The sequence below is a fragment of the Rhinoraja longicauda genome, chromosome 17 (genome assembly GCF_053455715.1).
Source record: "Rhinoraja longicauda isolate Sanriku21f chromosome 17, sRhiLon1.1, whole genome shotgun sequence".
In the NCBI taxonomy this organism is placed as follows: domain Eukaryota; kingdom Metazoa; phylum Chordata; class Chondrichthyes; order Rajiformes; family Arhynchobatidae; genus Rhinoraja; species Rhinoraja longicauda.
The window spans coordinates 23,143,158-23,163,129 of NC_135969.1; the positions used below are offsets into that span (position 1 = coordinate 23,143,158).

At 45.1% G+C, this 19,972-nt stretch overlaps 1 protein-coding gene across 1 annotated transcript in view; it reads left to right on the forward strand.

The window, feature by feature from the left end:
* Positions 1–1,169: 1,169 nt before the first annotated feature.
* LOC144601863 (metabotropic glutamate receptor 2-like) overlaps positions 1,170–19,972 on the forward strand; it is a 39,105-nt gene continuing 20,302 nt past the window's right edge. The window contains exon 1 of the mRNA XM_078414356.1: positions 1,170–2,221. The gene's annotated coding sequence lies outside the window, so the exon portion shown is untranslated. The remainder of the gene's footprint in view (positions 2,222–19,972) is intronic.

Sequence of the window (19,972 nt, forward strand, 5' to 3'; positions counted from 1 at the left end):
GTCATTCCCTAACCCAAACATACAGAGGTGGGCCATTATCCAACCAAATATTATGTTCTGGGCAGGAATCTATCTAAGTATCTGCTACAGTCTATTACTTCAACTCAAATATCGGGAACGGACTGATGAAAATCAGGAATTGGATGTTTTTGGACAGAAACTGGACGATGAATCAAAATCCAGGAAAGGGGCATTACTGAAGTGAGTTATTAGGAACTGGATCTTGCTGCACCTCGAAAATCAGCAACTGTACATTGAACCAAATATCTTCAACAAGATATTGTTCCAAATATCGTTTGAGCAACAGGGTTTGTGGGAACTGCCACAGAAGGGGAAGTCAGGCCTGGGGCAGATCATCCGTAGCCATAGTTAATGGCAGGGCTGGACAGAAGTGCTGTACTCCTGCTCCTTCATTAGGACTAAGTCCAAATACTTGTATCCAAGTGTTAGCAATTAGATATGAAGCCACCGTAACCATCAGGAACTGGACTTTTCTTCAACCCAAGTACATTACTGCTACTCAAATGTAAGGATCTGGACCCCCCCCCCCTCCACCCCCCTCCACCCCCCTCCACCCCCCTCCACCCCCCTCCCCCCCTCCCCCCCTCCCCCCCCCCCCCCCCCCCCCCCAATAATGATGAACTCGACAGGAACCTAATCCTATCATTGGGATCTAGGCAATAGCTGAATTGCATAAAATGATTGACTCAGTTAAACTCAGGAACTGGCCTCTACTACATCTAATTATCAGGAGCTGGATAGTAACTTGACCAAATCTTAGTAATCAGACCTTAATCTGACCAAAAGATCAGGAACATACTGATCACAGATCATCATCTGGACAATGGTATCACATACATACCAGGAATGGGACGTTACTCTGACCATGTATCCAGATTTGGGCACAGCTCAAATATTTCTAATTGTTCTTACTCAGACCCAGATATCTATTCTAAATAGGAGAAACTGGACGTGAACTTGACCAATAACTGGGCAATTATTTCATTTAAAATATCAGGAGAAGGTATTGATCCTTTGGCTAATGGGAAATTGATCAATTAAGCATTGGCAACTAGAGGTTACTCCAAGCACCAAAATGGGCTTTAAATGTAAGGCTGGGGACGGTATTATACTCACAAAGATACCAGGAGATGAATATCATTTACCTCGTTGATCGGGAGCTAAATCTCAGTATCTCGGCGTTACCGTTAGCAACATATCTGGAGAAGGCTTTCACCGCAACCTAGACATTTCTCCAAGCCAAGTGTTAAAAACTGGACATGAATCCAACTCAAAGATCGGGCAATATATATTAACTCAACCACACGTTAAAATGGGGACGTTGCTTCAAGTATTTGGAACGTAATATTTCGATGACATTGATCAGTAATATCGCTCCAAAGCGGATATCTGGAACCGGCCTTCACTCCGAGATAAATATCACAAACTGAGCGATGCTCGAACTGTATTCAGCTCTGGCTCAATTATCCAGAGTTGGGGACTACTCGAACTATCAGGGACCGGACTAGACGCCACTGTCCCGGGCTCCAAGAAATGTTGACCGTGGGCTGCGAGTATCGGAGCAACACTTCCATTTCCCCCATGTATCAATACATTTTATTACCTTCCTCCATTTCTGAGAAATTGTTACTATTTGCACTATTCAGAGCTTATCTTTTTCGGGCATTTATATGGAGATAGCTGCTATCTCCCCCCAAATATCAGGACGTGGTTATTATCTGTGCTTTCAGGAAAAGTTTCCGTGCTGCCGCTGACACGGTCGGCGGTGGTTCAGAGTCTTTGACGACCAGCTGCGAGAGAGGGACTCGCCTTTGCAGCTCTCTCGGTGTGTACTTGATGTCGATGTGTTAAACTGTCACAGGGAGAGATCCTCCGTCACAGCAACACCTCTGCGCCCTAGGCACTGGATCTCCAGAGGCGACGCTCACTCTGGGGTCACCGGCTCCGGGTCCTTAAGACCGAGCGAGCATGGATACTCCTTCCAGGGATTGTTGAAGCGGCTCCCACCCACGCCGCTGCCTCGGCTGCCTGTGCGGTCTCGGGGAAATGACCCGCACCGACGAGTCGCCTTCAGCGGGACAGAGTTTCTCCAGTGGCCGCAAGACCCGCTTTGCTGACAACAAGGAAGGGGTCAAGTGAGATCTAATGATCTAACCTCTGTGGAACAGAAGTGGGACAAGGCGACCGCTCGGCTCTAGAGGTTTGTGACAAGGACATGCGGGGCTGGGAGTGAGGACGGGCAGCCGCGGGGTGGGGGGACAGGAGATGTGGACACTGGTCCTGACACAGGGGTAAGGCTCAGCTCTCTCCCCCCTCCCCTCCCCTCCCCTCGCTCACCCGTTCCCGCTCCCCTTCAAACAAAGAACTCGCAGCCGCCGGTGCATGATCCCAAAGCGGGCTAACCCGTGTCCGTGTCCGTGTCCGTGTCCGTGTCCGTGTCCGTGTCAGTGTCAGTGTCAGTGTCCACACCGCTCGGACTGTCCGGCGGTGCCTGCCCTGGTCATCGGAGCCTTGTCCGGCTCCAGAAGCCGCTCTGTTTGGGAAGTCCGGGGTTGACTCGGTGCCTGGTCTTGGGGTCCCGGTCGGGTGTGTCCCCACCCCATGCTCGAGTGTGTCCCTAACCCCCCCCCCCTCCCCCCCAGCCCCCCACTACCCCCCCCCCCCCCCCCCCCCCCCCCAGCACCTGGGCGAGAGCATCTTCCACTAAAACACGCCGGCAAAGTGTTCCTAGGCACATCGGCCCTCGCCGAGAGACCTGCAAGGAACACACCCCAGCACCCCATACCGTCAACCTACTCAGCATCTGGACAGCGCAGCCCCGGAGCAGGTAACAGTCAAATATCATTGATTAAATCCAAATCAATCAATAGAGGTTTGTAACCGGAGCGAGAACACATAGTGACTCGCACAGAGACACAGACATACAGGTACAGTGACACACACACACACACACACAGATACAGAACATATACTCATACAGATGTAGACACATAGATGCAGAAACGCACACTGACACACAAACCCACTGCCACAGACACACAGTCACCGGCACACACCCACAAACACTCACACACGGATGAATGCACAGGTACTGAACAATATGTACATCCACCGATACACACACAGCCATATTTATACACATGTAGAAATTCACTGGACAGATTCTTTCAATCAAGCACACAGTACACACAGATGCGCACACATATTAACAATACACAAATACCTTCATTTATACACACAATACACAGGTTCACTGACAAACATGCAAACATTGACACAGTTACAAATACATGCAGCTGCATAATCACAGACCCACTCACACCAACTCACTCATTCACACCCTTACACGTTTACAGTGACACAAGCTGACACACCACACACTTTATCTATTCATTACATTCAAACTACATCAGGCTGCTTCACTGGGCACCTCATGTATGAACATCCGTTGACTATAAATCAAGCGGTTGTTGAAAGATCCAGTAAATGGGAGGTGGGATATAGGGGTCTTTGAATCAATGATAGCAGTCAACTCCTGAGAATGAAACATGAACCTGCTGTGAATACAATTAATACTTTATATTGCACTGGATATCAGTTAGGATCCAGGGATAGTGTTCCAACATATGGTGAATGCACATGATGTCTTCCTCTCAACACTACTTGCTGCTTGAAGTTGATGCTCCAGGTCCTTGCGATTCTCTTTTTCTGGTCCATACCAGGGAAGGTTTCCAAAAAGGTACTGCCAAACACCAAAGAGGGAACTGGTCAAAGGAACTGGCTGGTGGGTCAGACCAGTGGGGAAGTGACTGAGGAAATTGGTTGATATAACAGTGGTAGCTACCACCCCTTCCACTTACATGATACCAGAGAGAAACTCTGAGGCACTGATGCCTCTGGTTAAAGGAATTCTAGGCCCTTGGATTGTTTTGTCTGGAGTGTCAGAGGTGGGGGAGAAACCTGATAGAAGTATATAAAATTATGAGTAGCATAGATAGGGTAGAGAGTCAGAGCCTTTCTCACAGGAAGGAAAGGACAATAGGCTGAAGACCATTACTTTAAGTTCAAAAGGGGAAAGTTTTAAGGGGATGTGTGGAGAAAGTATTGTTTACACAGTGAGTGGTGGGTGCTTGAAATGTGCTGCCAGGGGTGGTGGTGGAAGCAGAAATGATAATGGCATTTAAGAGGCTTTTAGATAGGCACATAGATATGCAGGAAATGGAGGGGTGTAGATCACATGCAGGCAGATTAGTTTAACGGCATCATATTCGGCACATAAATTGTGGGCTGAAGGAACTGTTCCTGTACTTTTTTATGTTCAATATTCTTGGGTTAAACACCAGTAAATGCAGTGGAATATGTATATATCAATCAAATATAAATCAGGCCATCTGTTAAGACCAATTAGATCTATTTGGAAAATAATAGTAAACAAATAGGAAATGTGCCAGTAAGTGATAGAGGAAAAAAATCGCCAATAAACACATCTGTCCAATTCCTTTGAGGGGGGTGGGCGGGTATAAATGAACTTCATGACACTGGTCTTCTTCACATTGATTCTTTAGATTTCCAAACTTTCATAAAGAAACTATCAACTCGAAAGATAAGTTGAATAAGAAAATGAATGGTTCTGGAGAGAAGTAGCACTGTTATGAAATGCGGAGTTGCAGCAATCATTATTTTGCTTTGTTCATAAGTTTTAACAGGCTTTACATGTTTCTGTTGAAGATGCCACCTTGATGCAGATTGATGTGTGGATCAGAAGCAGCAGTCTGTGTTATGAAGTGTGTGGTTTAGTATGTCTGCTGTGAGGTCAAACTCTAACAGTCTTCAGTCGCAGGTTGTGCTCAGAACATTGCCACAGTTTGCAGGTGGATGCACATGACCCTGATAAGTTCTGAATGTTTTTGAAAGTCAGGATAAACAAAAGGGGAACCTTCAGACAACCAATGATAATGGGTCCGTCAGAATTCTAACATGCACTAATGTCCAGTTTCAGCAGGGCTAAGTGATTAAATACTTGTCTCTAGTCCATAGGTCATGCATTCATTACCATATCCATGCTGACAGAAACATCTTGAATTCATGGATTATTGTGGAGGTGCCCTCTCTGCGATGAAATGACATGATGAGGTCCTGTCTCATTTCTCAATCCTACAGTACTTCGGAGAGGAAGAGATCTTTTCTGGCCAGCATTGATCCCTCAACCAGCACTATTAGGAGCAGATGGCCACTGTGGGAACTTGCTGCAAGCCTCCATATAAGTAGTAGCAACCACAACGGCAGTGCATGTTCTGAGAAATGCTTTGGGATGTTCTGAAGATTCAAACAATTCTGTGCCATGTAGCTTCATTCTTTCTATTCATAGTGAGATGACATCAAACAAAGCCTTTGAGAAATATTGAAACATTGCCATGCTGACAGCATGTTCTCCCTGCTCAGAACCAAAAATGAAACTCTTCACAGAGAAGTCTGCTGAGGTGATAGGGAATGGAAATACAGTTAAGCACAGATCCATTAACTCTTCGCTGGTATCAGGGAATAAACACGAGTCCAAAACTGTTATACAATCAAATATTTTAACTTTAGGTCACTGTATCTTTCATGAACAACCACTTGTGTTAAGCCTCAGGACCTTAGACTCAAATTAGTTGTAGAGTCAAATGCAGATGTGTTTTAAAGAGTAGGAAGAAACAGTACAAGTCGGAAGAAGGGTCTCGACCCGAAATGTCACCCATTTCTTCTCTCCAGGGATGCTGGTCCCGTTGAGTTACTCCAGCACTTTGTGTCTATCTTGTGTTTTAAAGAGGATCACCTTTCCATCTGTGCATTCCACAACTATACATCAGGGTGCAATGTTTTTCTGTAACTGAATGATTTTTCTCTAGGATTTAGTCAAGACATCTTGGAACAGTGAATGGAATCACAAGGATTTGCAGAGCTTATGTGTATTCGAACATTCTTTCAGAACTGCATCAGTATGGAGTTTTTAACAATGCCATTCTGACAGCAGAAAACTTGGAATTATACAGAAAAGTAATTCCAAAACAGGGGCACAGGGTCACCCTGGGGGTGAGGGGGGGCATGAAAACATCAAACATGTAGGTATACACATACACATCTATATCTGCATGGGGTTGGTTACTGCTGAGAGTTGCTCTGGGTGGATTTGGATTGTGGGCAAGAGCCGATGGCCAAGTGGAAACTGGAGCTGAGTTTAAAATAGAACATGCCGGAAACAGTCGGCATTTGTGGAGAGAGTCACCCATGGAAAGTGCATCAACTTTTAATGTCTCATAAGCCCCAAAGTGTCTGAGTATTTATGAAGGGTAAGGCTTAGCATAATTCTATGAAGAGTCTGCTTGGTTTACATGGTTACATTCTTGGAGTGAGACGTGTCATGTCTTTTGATCCCCATCGCCCCCCCCCCCCCCCCTCCCCCACATCTGCACCAGCTCCCTACCTAAGGCTGGCCTTGGGCTGCTTGTATTTACACATGAAGATTATGAGAATCATGTTTGTTTAAAAGCTCCACTTGTAATTTGCACTGCCTCTAAGATACTGACCGAGTGAAGGTACAGAAACAGAAAGGGTGTGGTGAAAGAATCAGGTTGTGCTGCATCCTTCACATAGCAACGGGACTGGGTTCAGCAACTGATGATTCCAGGATGATGGAAGGAAGATGTAATTGCGATACTGGATGGGTTAACAGTTGATAAATACAAAGTGGTGAAAAGGCTAGCTGCACTTAATTGATTGTATTGTAATGATTTATTATCAGGTGTACCAAGACACACTAGATAACTTTGATTTGCATGCAATCAAAGTAAAAACATTGGTACGCGATTCCAATCAAAATCTTGTAAGAGCACAACAAGTAATGTAAAGTGTAAGGAAACAGAGTGCAGAATTTAGTGTTACAGTTTCAGTGAAACTGTAGATAATAAATTGTGCAAGGTCTGCCTTGAGGTAGAGTGGGGATGGTGGGAATACATTCTTAGTTTGTGAGAGGACTGTTCTGGAGTCTGGTAATAGTGGGGAAGAAGCTGTCCTTGACTCTGGTGCTCAATATGGATTAGCCACCTGGTCCAACTGGTTTTCACCCCTGGATGCTGAGGGAAGGCAGGAAATTGTAGAGATCCTGCCCATTGTTTTGCAGACCTGTAGATTTAGGGAGGATGCTGGAGCACCCAGAAATTGCAAATGTCACACACTATTGAAAAAGATGTGTAAGGGTAAACCAAGTAACCACAGGTCCATTCGTTTAACAGTGGTAGATAGAATTACATTCACAGTAATCAGAGGCAGAATTGACAGACATTTGGACATGTGTGGATTGATTTTAAAAAAACACCATGGATTTCTTAAAAGCAAATCATGTTTAACTAAATTCATAGAGATCTCATTTGATGAAGTAATAAAGAGGGTTGATGAGATATATGTAGTTGACATGGCATATATGGACTTCGAAAATGCATTTGGTAAGGAGGCACAGACAGCCTGTCATCACAGAAGCTCATGGACTAAAAAGGTAATGGAGTGACATAGATCGAAAATTGGAAGTAATAGGAAATAAAGGTAAGGTTTGTTTGTTCTTTCAGAACACCTTCTACCCATGAAAATTATACAGTGGAGGTTCCCAGGAATCAAGACTTGAATCAATGTTTCTCCTCATGGACTTGCAGGTATAGGGGACAATTTCCAAATTTGCAGATGACACAAAACTTCAGGAATGAAGGATGCTTGTTTTGTGAATCGATTGGAGATGATGAGGTTGTTCTTGGAACTGTAGAGATTGGGACCAATGATCCTTTGAATCTTTTGCTACTTACCGACACTGGGGGTAGTTATGGAGTGAGTAATTAGAGATTGGGAATCCACTGTTGGGGGTCAAGGAGGCAAATTGAATGCTAACATCAAAAGGGAGCAGGGTAGGTATCTGGGGCATGATATGAGCTGGATTATGGGCATGATGGGCCAAGTGGCCTCCTTCTATACTATATCATTCTCTGCATTTGTGTACTGTGTACTGAAGCTGTAGGTTTAATTCAGACATCAGCAAACAAAGTCTGTACATGTTGTACAGAGCAACCAACTGGCTCAGTCACCTTCTACCCATGAATAGACTAGTCTAAATTTGACTCATAACACATGAAACATAGTGGACCCCCAATGCCATAGAGTCATACAACACATTAACTGTTCATTCATCCCACATCAACCATTCCGTCTGACTCAACCATCAAGAACTGATTTACAACAATCTTACAATAATCCTATTATATTCCTCCCTCATACTCATCAGCTCACCCTAGAACCTACTATTCACCTGTAGATCAGGGACAACTTACAGAGGCCATTAACACACCAACCCAAAAGTCTTTAAGGTATTAAAGGAAACTGGAGTGCTCGGCCGAAAACCCCATGGTCACAGGAAGAATAGGCACACTTCACGCTGATAGCACTGGAGGTCGGAATTGAATCTGGGTCACAGGAAGAGTGAGGCAGTTACTTTACCACTTGTCTCATCTTGCCACCCAACATCATAAGGTTAACCAAATAAAAACTCGTACCTGAACTATACCACAAAAAGCCGCAGTGACACTAAAGTTACATGCCCCAAACAGCAGCCACCTCCTCTATAATGTAAGGAGTTTGTACGTTCTCCCCGTGACCTGCGTGGGTTTTCTCCGAGATCTTCGGTTTCCTCCCACACTCCAAAGACGTACAGGTATGTAGGTTAATTGGCTGGGTAAATGTAAAAATTGTCCCTAGTGGGTGTAGGATAGTGTTAATGTACGGGGATCACTGGGCGGCACGGACTTGGAGGGCCGACAAGGCCTGTTTCCGGCTGTAGATATATGATATGATATGATATGATAATGTGGCACATGAGCAGAGGTAAATGCAGTGGGAATTAATTGCAGCTGAATCAGAGAAGGTATTTCAATGGAAAGATAATTCTCTCACATGCATCTGAGTTGGTTGTGACATTTCACGGTGGAATTATTCTTCACAGCTCTTTGATAAACCTGGTAGAGTCATATGGACAGGTTTTCCACTTCAGTTGGCTCTTCCAGTTTGTCAGCCTAGACCAATGGTGTGTCATTGGTCTTTTCAACCAGGCATGACGTTATAGTTCCCTCAATCCACATCCTTATCCCAGCATCCAAAGTGGGAAGGATGGAGGAGGGCCGACTGGGGAGTGTGTTGTGCCAACTCAGATCAATGGCTGCTCAATGCCATCTTAGATTTCACCAGGATGTTATTGGAAGTTGTGGATTTGAGTTATATGGAAAGGCAGGATAGGCTGGGATATTTTTCTTTGGAGTATAAGTGCCTGAGGGATGACTTTACTAAAATCATGAAGCGCAGGGTCACAATTTTTTTTTCCCCAGGGTAAAACATCTAAAGCCTGTGGGTATGGGTTTAGGGCAAGAGGGGAGAGATTTAACAGGAAACTCAGGAGCAACATTATCAGAGAGTAGCCTGTATCTTAAATGAGTTGCCAGAGGAAACTAAAGAAGCAGATAGAATTATGACTTTCAAAAGACAACTAGGCAGCCTTTTGGATAGGAAGGATTTGGAAGGGGAATGGGCCAAATTGGACTAGCCCAAAATGGACAGATTGGGTCAAAGTTCCTATTTCCAAGCTGTGTAGCTCAATGGCAGTACTCTGTAACGTTGACTGGGGTTGGATTCGTGAGGTCAGGGATAGATGCCCCTGGATCATTTAGTCGCTGATTCAGGAGGAGCTGACCCTCGAGCTCAGGTACCTTTGATTGACATGCTTGCCTGACCGGCTGTAGAGACGCGTGTGAGTGACCCTGCTATCAGTCTCGGCTTTCCCCATGCACCGTCTGGGGCGTGAGGTGCTTGCTGGTGCTCCCGTGACTACCATCTATCCCTGCATCCTCGAAACCTGAGCACCCCCAAAGGCATCATCCATGGGCCGGTAACCATTGTGAGCTCGGCTCCGCTCGGGCGCTCAGGGCTGGACTTGTTTGTGTTCCCCCCAAGGAGTATTTCAGTCTGCGCTGTCAGGAGCCGCCGGTTTGTTCGATGCACTAGGAAGACGCAAAGGAGTTCCAAACGCTCACACACATGTCCACTCAATCTGAAGAGGGGTCCCGACCGAAACGTCGTCTGTCAGTTCCCTCCACAGATGTTGTCTGGCCCGCTGAGTTCCTCCAGCACTTTGTTTTTTTGCCCAGGGTTCCAGCAGCTACAATCTCTGTGCCCCCTGTCCACTCGCTCAGGGTTAAATCTGGCGAGGTGGAGCAAGGGAGGAAGGAAAAACTTTTTACACCGCCTACTCCAAGTAGTTTTAACTATCATTAATAGTGATTCTGATTTTAGTGGGTTAAATGTATTAATATTTGTTATTTTTGCATTCAGTATTTTGTTACATCTCCCTGGTATCACCGATGGCTTGTGAATATGGAAAGCAATCCAAAACATTCAGTAACTGTGATAGCTTTGACAGCTGGTGAGCCCGTGGGCTGGAGTTGCTGCTCTGTGCCCGGAGCAGGCTGTCTGTCCCGGGGAGAGACCGCACGCTGCACTCGGTCATGTGGAGATGCTGGGAGACAGAGTGCCGTGGCCAACGCCACACAGGGTCAGACAGGGCGACCTGCCAGGCACCCCAAGGCAACACAATCTACACCTCAGCGCTCCGACCAAGCCGCCAGAAAAGGGCATATTTCTGAACAGATTTGTTTATTCATTATATTTAAAAAGTGTAATGAGAAAATTGGCTGGCGGATAGAGCAGGGAGGAGTTGCGATTGAAGCTCCCGCCTTGTGCACAAATGGCCATTTTTTTTGCGAAGTCGCTTTAAATGGGATACTGAAACTTTGAGGGGCCAGGTTCACTCTCCCAGGGAAACGAGTCCGTGTGAGGGACTCGGGTTTGTATCGGACACCAAAGACAACGGCTTGTCTCTCTATTAGGGGTTTAAAGGAACTTTCTTCTAGTTGAACCTCGAGTTCCTCATCAACAGAATACAATGGGTACGAATTGGCAACACATCCGCCTCCATAACCGTCAGCATGGGGGGCACCTCAAGGTTACGTGCTCAGTCCCCTTGCCGGACACAGTTTCAACTCCGGTTGTTGGACAAATTACGCACAATGACGAGCCAGAGTATCGAGGGAGATCGATGATCTGATTGAATGGCGCCAAAGCAACATCCTTGCTCTCAATCTCAGTAAAACCAAGGAGCTGATTGTTGATGTTTGAAGAAGAAGGCCGAGCATCCACAAGCCTCCGTGGGTCGGTGGTGGAGGGAGTCAACGACCTCAATTTCCTGGGCTTGCATATCTATGAAGATCTGCCCTGGATGCAGCATATTGATGCAACCATAGAGAAAATCCATCAATGCCTCTATCTCCTTAGAAGTCTTAGGAGATTTGGTATGTCCTTGAATACACTCTTGAACTTCTGCAGATATATGGTAGAGAGCACATTGACTGGTTGCATCACGGTCTGGTTCAGCAACTCAAAAGTCATGGGATGAAGGAGATTACAAGTAGTTTACACTCCCTGTCCATCACAGGTACTGACCTCCCACCATCGAAGTGATCTGTAGGCAGCCAGCATGATCAAGGACCAATACCATCCTGGACATGCTTTTGTTTCTCTCCTGCCATCAGGAATAAGGTATAGGAGTCTGAAAACTGTGACTCCCCAGGTTTAGGGACAGCTTCTTCCTAACAATCATCAGACTACAGAACAGTGCAAATTCAAACTAAGCTTCAAACATGGAACTGTTTTGGTTGCACTAGGGACTTCTGGCTTTGTTTTGATTTGTATTACATTGGGTTTTATTTATTTATTGAACTCTTTTTTGTTTGTTTATTATATTATCTATTGAATTCTGTATTTACAAACCAGCTGTGCTGCTGTAGGTAAGAATTTTATTCTTCTGTTTCAGCACATATAACAATTAAACATTCTCGTCTCTCGACTCTCTTGAGCCTGACATTGGAAGTCAGGGACACCCAGCCCAGGACCCCTGGTGGTTGTTAATGCTGGGATTTGCCACCTTAACGCAGTGTGGTGCAAACTCTACACTGACTGTGCCCGAGGTCTGGATTGAACCTGGGTCTCTGGTGCTGTGAAGTAGCAAATCTACCAGCTGTGTTACTGGGCTATTCCAGAGCTAAGTCAATTGACCTTTCAACACAAGCACTATCATTTGTGTGACTGCAGAGATTTCCCCTGACATTCACTGCCTTCAGGTTTACTGAGGTTTCTGGATGCCACTCTTGGTCAAATGCTGATGCCAAGGGCAATCTCACTCAGTCTCTGGAACCTAGCACATGTGTCCATATTTTATCCAAGCCTTTGATGAGGTCCATGGAAACTGCAAGTTGTTTGGAAATGCTGCCAATAGCCTCTATCACCATAATATTGGTTGAGATTAACTTGCCGGGATAACAATTAGACAAAGAGGTCATACCCGGGCAATCTCCCACATTGTTGGGAAAGATGTGAGTGTCCAGTGGACTGGATGGCTTGGCCAGGGATGGGCTTAATTCTGGAGCACTGGTGCTGTTCACCACAGCTGGAATTTAGCCTAGTCCTATTGATTTTAATCTATCTGGTGGACCTATCCATTAATATCACATGGAGTTCATCAAATTAGCTAAAGGTTATTTATTGTGATACTACAGATCTCAGGCCAAAGCCCAGATCTGAATGACATTTCTCACCAAAGATGGTCACAAATGTTTTTGCTTTGACGTTGATGCTAATGTGCTGGACTGCGTTATCATGAAGGGTTGTGATGTCTAAGGAGCCTTGTCTGCTCATTACCTGTTTAATTGTCCAGCACCATCCCTACCTGGTGTGATGGCCAACGATAAGCATGTCTGAACTATAGGTGGTGGGATTGCTTAGCTGTTGGGGCAAGCTGTAGGGTAGTTGCGGTGAAGACTGAGACATCGGCTGAAAGGTATCTATCTCTGTGAGAGTGGCTGTTGAGCTGCATTTGACCACTGGTACCAGAGCTTTGTGAAGAGGAGCTTGCAATGTCAACTTGGGATGACATCAGTCATGTATTTAGTTTTATTCTCAGAACATTTTGACAGGGCATTTCAGGGGTGATTTAAGAGTCAGCACATTTTTTGAATCTGGAGTTACCCAATAGGTAAGAGCAGGTGAGGATGCAGATTCTGTATCCTTAATCAGATGGGTTTAAAATAATGATTGGCAGCTTTTAAATTATTTATCTTTTAATTGACTGGATTAAAATTCAGCAAGATCCTGTCATTTGTCCAAGCCCAGTAACTCAAACAACATGAGAGCTTCCCCCTCACTGAGAGCAGGGGAAAGATTATTAGTGTTAGAATGTTTTCATATCTTTGTAATTAAAAATGCCGATGGTGTTAATGAAACCTTTAGCTGCCAAAAACTAGAGTGTGATTTCAGGATGAAAGGGTCACTGAAGCCGTTGCTAGCACCATGGTGTTGCTTTAATTATGCGGCTGCCTCACACTGTGTCAGTTCTGGATGCTCAGCCTTCCCTCCTCTCCCACAGGGCCAGGCTCAGCATGCTGCCAACTAATCTGTGACCACAGCTTGGGAGGGCAGTGTGGAGAGTGCATGGTCGCTCTGTGCCTTTCTCACTCTAGCTGGGCTGAGACTGCTTTTGGTTCTCTACCCTGCATGTCCTGCTGTGGCAAGTGTTTCATTTAAAAGCTGACTCCTGTCCCATTCCCCGCGGTCATCCTAGACATATTCCGGCAATCAGACGAGGAGCACTGACAACATAACCTCCCAGCCCTTGGCCCTCTCTCCAAAAACACGGTAAGTTTTGGTAACAATTGACTGGTGACTTGAGTTCGTTTAGGGGCAAGATTTGGCTGTTGATATTTTCCTGAACTGAGTAGCAGTGGGAATATTCCTTCCCGGTTTTCTGTATTTTCCATCCTATTGTCAATATATCTTATGTCAGTGTTCTCTAGATTTCGTAGGCAGAATGAACTGTTTTGTCGTCTTCACATGGAAATGGTTTGTTAATTAATTGCTTCTGAGGTTCTTCGATCCTACACTGCCTTTCCAACCTGATTAAATACTTAAGGTTCAGCCTGGCTAGAGTATCAGTATAACCATCCCTCAGCTCATGTTGGACTTTCCTCCTGCTAAAACAAATGTGTATAAAATCATAGAATGTAGTGCACCGAAAGAGGTTCTTGAGTACATTGTACCTCCATGAAAGTGCCCTCCAGGTTTACACTTCTCCACTCTTGCTTGAACCCTACAAGTATTCCTTTCAAAGTATTCATTTCCTTTTGAAGATTGAATCTCTTTCCACCACCCAAATCACTGCTCACAAAAAAGTTTCTCCTCTTCCCATTAATTTCCTAAACAGTTCCGTTTAAATCTGTCTCCTCTGGTCATTGCAGAACCCAGCAGTGCAAACACTTCAAAGCACTTTGTAATTTTGAATTCCACTCTTAAATCTCATCTTAAACTCTCCAGGAGGAACACCTCAGCTTTTGCAGTTTTTCCATGTAAATGAAATCTTTCCATAAATCTCCTCTCATCCTCCCTCCAAGAGTTATTGCGACTATGTTTGGTCGTCTTGGACACAATATTTGAGCAGAATTCAGTAGAACATCCTCGTACTTGTGCTCTTGGCTCTTCACGCATCAGATATGTGTTTCTTATTATTTGTGTCAATTTGTCCGATTATCTTCATATACTTATCACGAATGCAGGGGTTTCAAACTACCGAGTCCATGTGATTTGGTGAAGGGAAGGAAATGTAAGGTTTCATGTTTACTGATGATATGAAAATGAGTGTAATGGTATGTTGCGATGAGGACATTATGATTCTGCATTAGAACACGGACAGATTTGGTGTTTGGTTGAAAATCTGGCAAATCTAGCTTAATATTGTGGAGTGTGAGGTTATGTGGCTCGGTAAGAGCAATCAAAAGCAGATTATTTTCTAAATAGAGAGACTACAAATGAGTGAAATTCAAAGGGATTTAGGCAGTTCTAGTGCTGAATCACAAAAAGTTGGCTGGCAGGTACAACATGAAGGCAAATAGAATTTTGGCCTTTACTGCAAAGTGGTTGGAGTTTAAGAACAGGGCGGTTTTGTTACAGTTGTACAGTGGGTTGGTGAGACCTCATCTAGAATACTGCGCACAGGTTTGGTCACTCTACCTGGAAAAAGATATGGTAACATTGGAGGCAGTCCAAAGGAGATTCACCAGCGTTATTCCTGGGATGAAAAGGTTGTCCTATGAAAATGTGGTCCTGTATTTCTTGGAGTTTAGAAGAATGAGGCTTCACAGAGTAGATGTTGGGATGATTTCACCACTGGGAGATTCACGGACATGAGAAACAAAACAACAAAGGGTCGGTTATTTAAAAATTAGGTACATAGAAATTTCTTCTTTCTAAGTTTGGGCGGCACATAAATTGTCCCTAGTGTGTAGTAGGATAGTGCTAGTGTGCGGGGATCGCTGGTCGGCTCAGACTTGGTGGGCCAAAGAGCTTGTTTCCGTGCTGTATCTCTAAACTGAACCAGACTAAACTAAAATTTAGTTTAGTTTAGGATACAGCGTGGAAACAAGCACTTCAGCCCACCAAGTCAGCACTGACCAGTGATCACCCGTCTATCCTTGACACTTGGGACAATTTACAGAAGCCAATTAACCTACAAACCTGCAAGTCTTTGGAATGTGGGAGGAAACCGGAGCACCTGGAAAAAACCCATGTAGTCACAGAGATAACGTACAAACTCTATACAGACAGTATCCATAGTCAGGATTGAACCCGGGTCTCTGGTGCTGTACGGCAGCAACTCTACCGCTGCACCACTGTGCCACCCCCGACAATTATTTTTCTACCTCCAGATACCACACCCTTTCTTGCGGCCTTCTTGGAGGTCTATAAATATTTGAAAGATCGAGGAATTGAGGATTACAGGGAACTGGCACAGGAGGTTTAAATCAGGCATGTGCGTGGCACAGTGGCACAGTACGTCAAGCCACAGACTTGCGCCACAGAGATCTAAGTCGATCCTGAGCTCCGAGGCTGTCAGTGTGGAGTTTGCATGTTCTTCCTATAGCAACATAGGTTTCCCCTGGGCACTCTAGTTTCCTCTCACATCCCAAAGATGTGCAGGTGGTATGTTAATTAGCTGCAGGAAAGTGCACTTGGTGTGTAGGTGTGTGGTAGAATCTGGAGGAGGTAAATTATGAGAATGTGGAGAGAATTTTTTTTTAAATGGATTTAATGTAGGATGCATGTAAATGTGTGCTTGATGGTCAGTATGGACTCAGTGGGCTGAAGGGTCTGTTTCTGTCCTGCATCGTATCTCGTATATGGCAGGACAGGTGGTGAACTCATGGTCCTATTTTACGGTGATCTTACCTTCTTCCTGCCTCCAGCACTTGCTCCGTTCCTTTGCACGCAGTGGCCTTAGATGGGTGGCAACCTTGTCAGTTGAATGCAAAGGGATCTGTCAGGCTGCCATGACACAGATCAACACCGCATTGTGGGTTCGTGGCTCCTCATGTTTCAGAACTGACCCTGGACGAGCAGAGCACGAGCTGTCAGAGTGGCAACAACCTCTGCTGCTCACTGTGCCATTTCAAACAATGCAAGTGCACCAAGCCACGTCACCAGCTAATGATAGCGCATTTTTGCGAAGGTGCCAATTAAAGCTTCAGGTGCTCAGCTGAGATCACCCAGGATAATAGTTTTTTTTTTAAAGGAATACTGGTGGAAGTAGGAATGCACACCCACGGGAGCTCAATCCTCCTGAAGCACCAGGGTGCCAGCTGCGTAGGTTGTGCCAGCTGTGGTTTGGTGGTCGGCACCCTCCCTCTTGGCATCGTGCCATACCACAGAGTGCCACACAGCTGGAGGAGAGTCAGGGGATGGGGAAAGTGGCTCTGAGGTTAAAGATCAGATATCATCCAGTCCTTCATCTGGTGAACACTCCATGTTCCGAACATAACCCAGCACCATTCCCCAAACTATTCTCTGCTACATCAGGAATCCATCGGGATCCACCTGCACCTGTGCAGAAATCAATGATTTCATCATCTTTATCATTAACTTACACCCTGCCCACAAGTTCATTTGGACTATCTCTGACTTCACTTTCTCAATCCTATGTCTCCATCACAAGGGATAGACTATCGACTGACATCCACTACAAACCCACCTGCTCCCACAGTTACCTTGACTACACCTCCTCTCACCAGGCCACCTGCAAGGAAGCCATCCCTTACTCTCAATTTCTCTGTTTCCACCACATGTGCTCTCAAGATGAAGTTTTCACTCATTGACACCCCAAATGCCTTCTTTCTTCAGCAGAAGTGGCATCTACCTTGCTGTTGTGGATGGATCCCTTACCAGTGACACCTGTCCCCGCAGTTCTGCCCTCATTCCCCCTTCTCCCCACCAAGCAGGGATGGAGTTCTCAGGTTCCTCACCTTTCACCCCACCAACATCTGCATCTAACACATAATTATCCAACATTTCCAACAAGTTCAATGTGATCCCACCACCAATCACATTTTCCCATCCCTACCACCTTCAGCTTTTCACAGAGACCACAAACCAACCTGCAAGTCCTTCGGATGTGAAAGGAAATTTGAATACAAGGAGAAAACTAGGAGAATGTGTAACTCCATACCAACAGTATCCAAAGTCGGGATTGAACCTGGGTCTTTGGCACTGTGAGGCAATGGCTGTAACTGCTGCAGAATATTGCACTCATTTAGAGGCTCCGGTTCCAATGACCAGTTCCAATGACCCAGACAGAGCAAATGGCTAATTTAAATTAAAATGGAAACACTAGAAATATTTAGAAGAACAGGCAGCATCTACAGTGCCCTGCTGAAGAATGCACATCCAGGAGGTAGTATGAACTGGATTGAGAAATAAGAGACTGCTGATGCTGGAATCTTGAGAAATAAGCAAAGCGCTGGAGGAATGTAACGGGTCAGGCAGCCATCAATGGAGGGTAATGGGCAGCTGACGTTTCTGATTGGGACATTTCAGTCTGATGTGGTAGAGGGGAGATACCTGATAGAAAGAGGTGAGGGGAAGGGATGGTCAACAGCGGATGAACCAAGTAAGGAGGGGTTGATTACCAGATGAGTCCTGTGGAGGCTGGAGGTGATAAGTGGAGAAGACAAAAGGGTTCAAATGGTGGGGACTGGGGAATGTAGATCCGGAAGAAGGGATGGTGGGTAGAAGGGAAGAAGTTGAGGGGAGATTTTAAAAAATGGGTGACCCAGGGTAGGGAGGGTGTGGATAATGAGTGTATCAAGGAGGTGAAGGGGGGTGGGTGGGAGGAACTGGGTGACATGAACATGAAGAGGGGAAAGAGTGTGAGTGTGACAGGTAGAGGGGAATCTAGGAAGATGAGGAGAGTCAGGTGGGGTGGGATGAGTTGACATTGGAGCAGTCAATATTTATGCCATTGGGATGTAGGCTATCCAAGTTAAATACGACGTGGTATTCTTTAGTTTAAGTAACTGTAACAGAAACCGAGAAGGGGAAGGAGGGTGATGCATTTCGAGAGGGAGCAATGGTGGGTAGGAAGAGAGAGGAGGAAAGAGCACTGGTAGATCTGGAGTTGGGGTGGGTGATGAGGTGGTGAAGGGGGGAAAGCAACTGGGAGACAAGGGCGGGGGTAGTTGAAAGAGTGGTGTAAATAGTTAACCCACACTACTCACAATTTAATCTCTGGGTTACTGCTTCGAGCAACCAGGGTAAAAACACATAAAAATAGCAGAGAGGGGAAGAAAAACTTTGCAATTGGTTTTCCAGCACTATCTAATGGGCTAACAAAGAGTCCATCTGCAGGGCAACATGGTGGGAACAGGTTGGAGGTTTCGGTGGATGAGGCAAAGTGAATGGGGGCAAGGTGTTTAGAACTGGGTGTCATCGAATCATAGACACCCAGCACAGAAACAGGCTATTATGTTCATGCCAACCATTTTGACCATCAGCCCTAATCCCATTTGCCTGCATTAGAATGGTCCTATATCTTACTCGTGATCAGTTCCAATGTTTTCTAAGCATAGTAATTATATCTGATTCAACCACCTCCTCTAGCAGCAAGTTCCAGATATCACCCACTCTCTGTGTACAAAACACCGCACAGATCCCCTTTAAAACTCCTTCCCCTCTCCTTCAACCTATGCCATTTTGTTTTTGATATTACCACCGGGGGGGGGGGCTCTAGTAACACATTCTAGCAGAGATGGTAATCCCGTGTAGAAGAACAGAGGTATTTGGAAGTTCCCAAGCCCCCAGGGTTATAAAGCTCTTTCGGAAAAAAGTAACAGAAATGGGATTTATGGGAAGTGTAAAATACAATACAGTGCTTGAGCCCAAATGGTGTTTTTTTTACAAACTTTTTGAAAGAGTACTGTCTGTAGTCTATTGTCTTCACAGTTCCAAGAAAAATGATAGTATCATTGCATAAACTCACTACAATGCTACCTTGTGTGAAGAAATAATAACCAAAATAACAATTCAACAAATTGTAGCTGCTTTTGTTGGACTGAAGAGATTACATGGTGATTTAATAGTTTAAAGCGAGAGAGGAATGGAAAAGAGTAAATAGAAACAGGCTGATTTCAGCTATCAGGAGTCAAGAACAAAGGGAATATAGATATATTGATTTCACAGCATTTTGGATAAATGGATGGAGATAGTTGTATGTGGAACTGTGGATAGTGTCTAAAGGAGAGACAATGCCAGCCTTTAGAAATAGGATTGATGATGGCAAGAGAATGGACATGGACATAGAATGATTCCTGAGGGGGTAAAGATTGCTGGACAGGACAAATTGCTTTCATATTGCAATTTCCATGTTATTCCAAGTAAGGGAAGAAGGAGGCCACTTCAGTGACCAGCAGTACTATTTAGGTCTGAGATGGGAGAAAAGGATTTATCAGAGTAG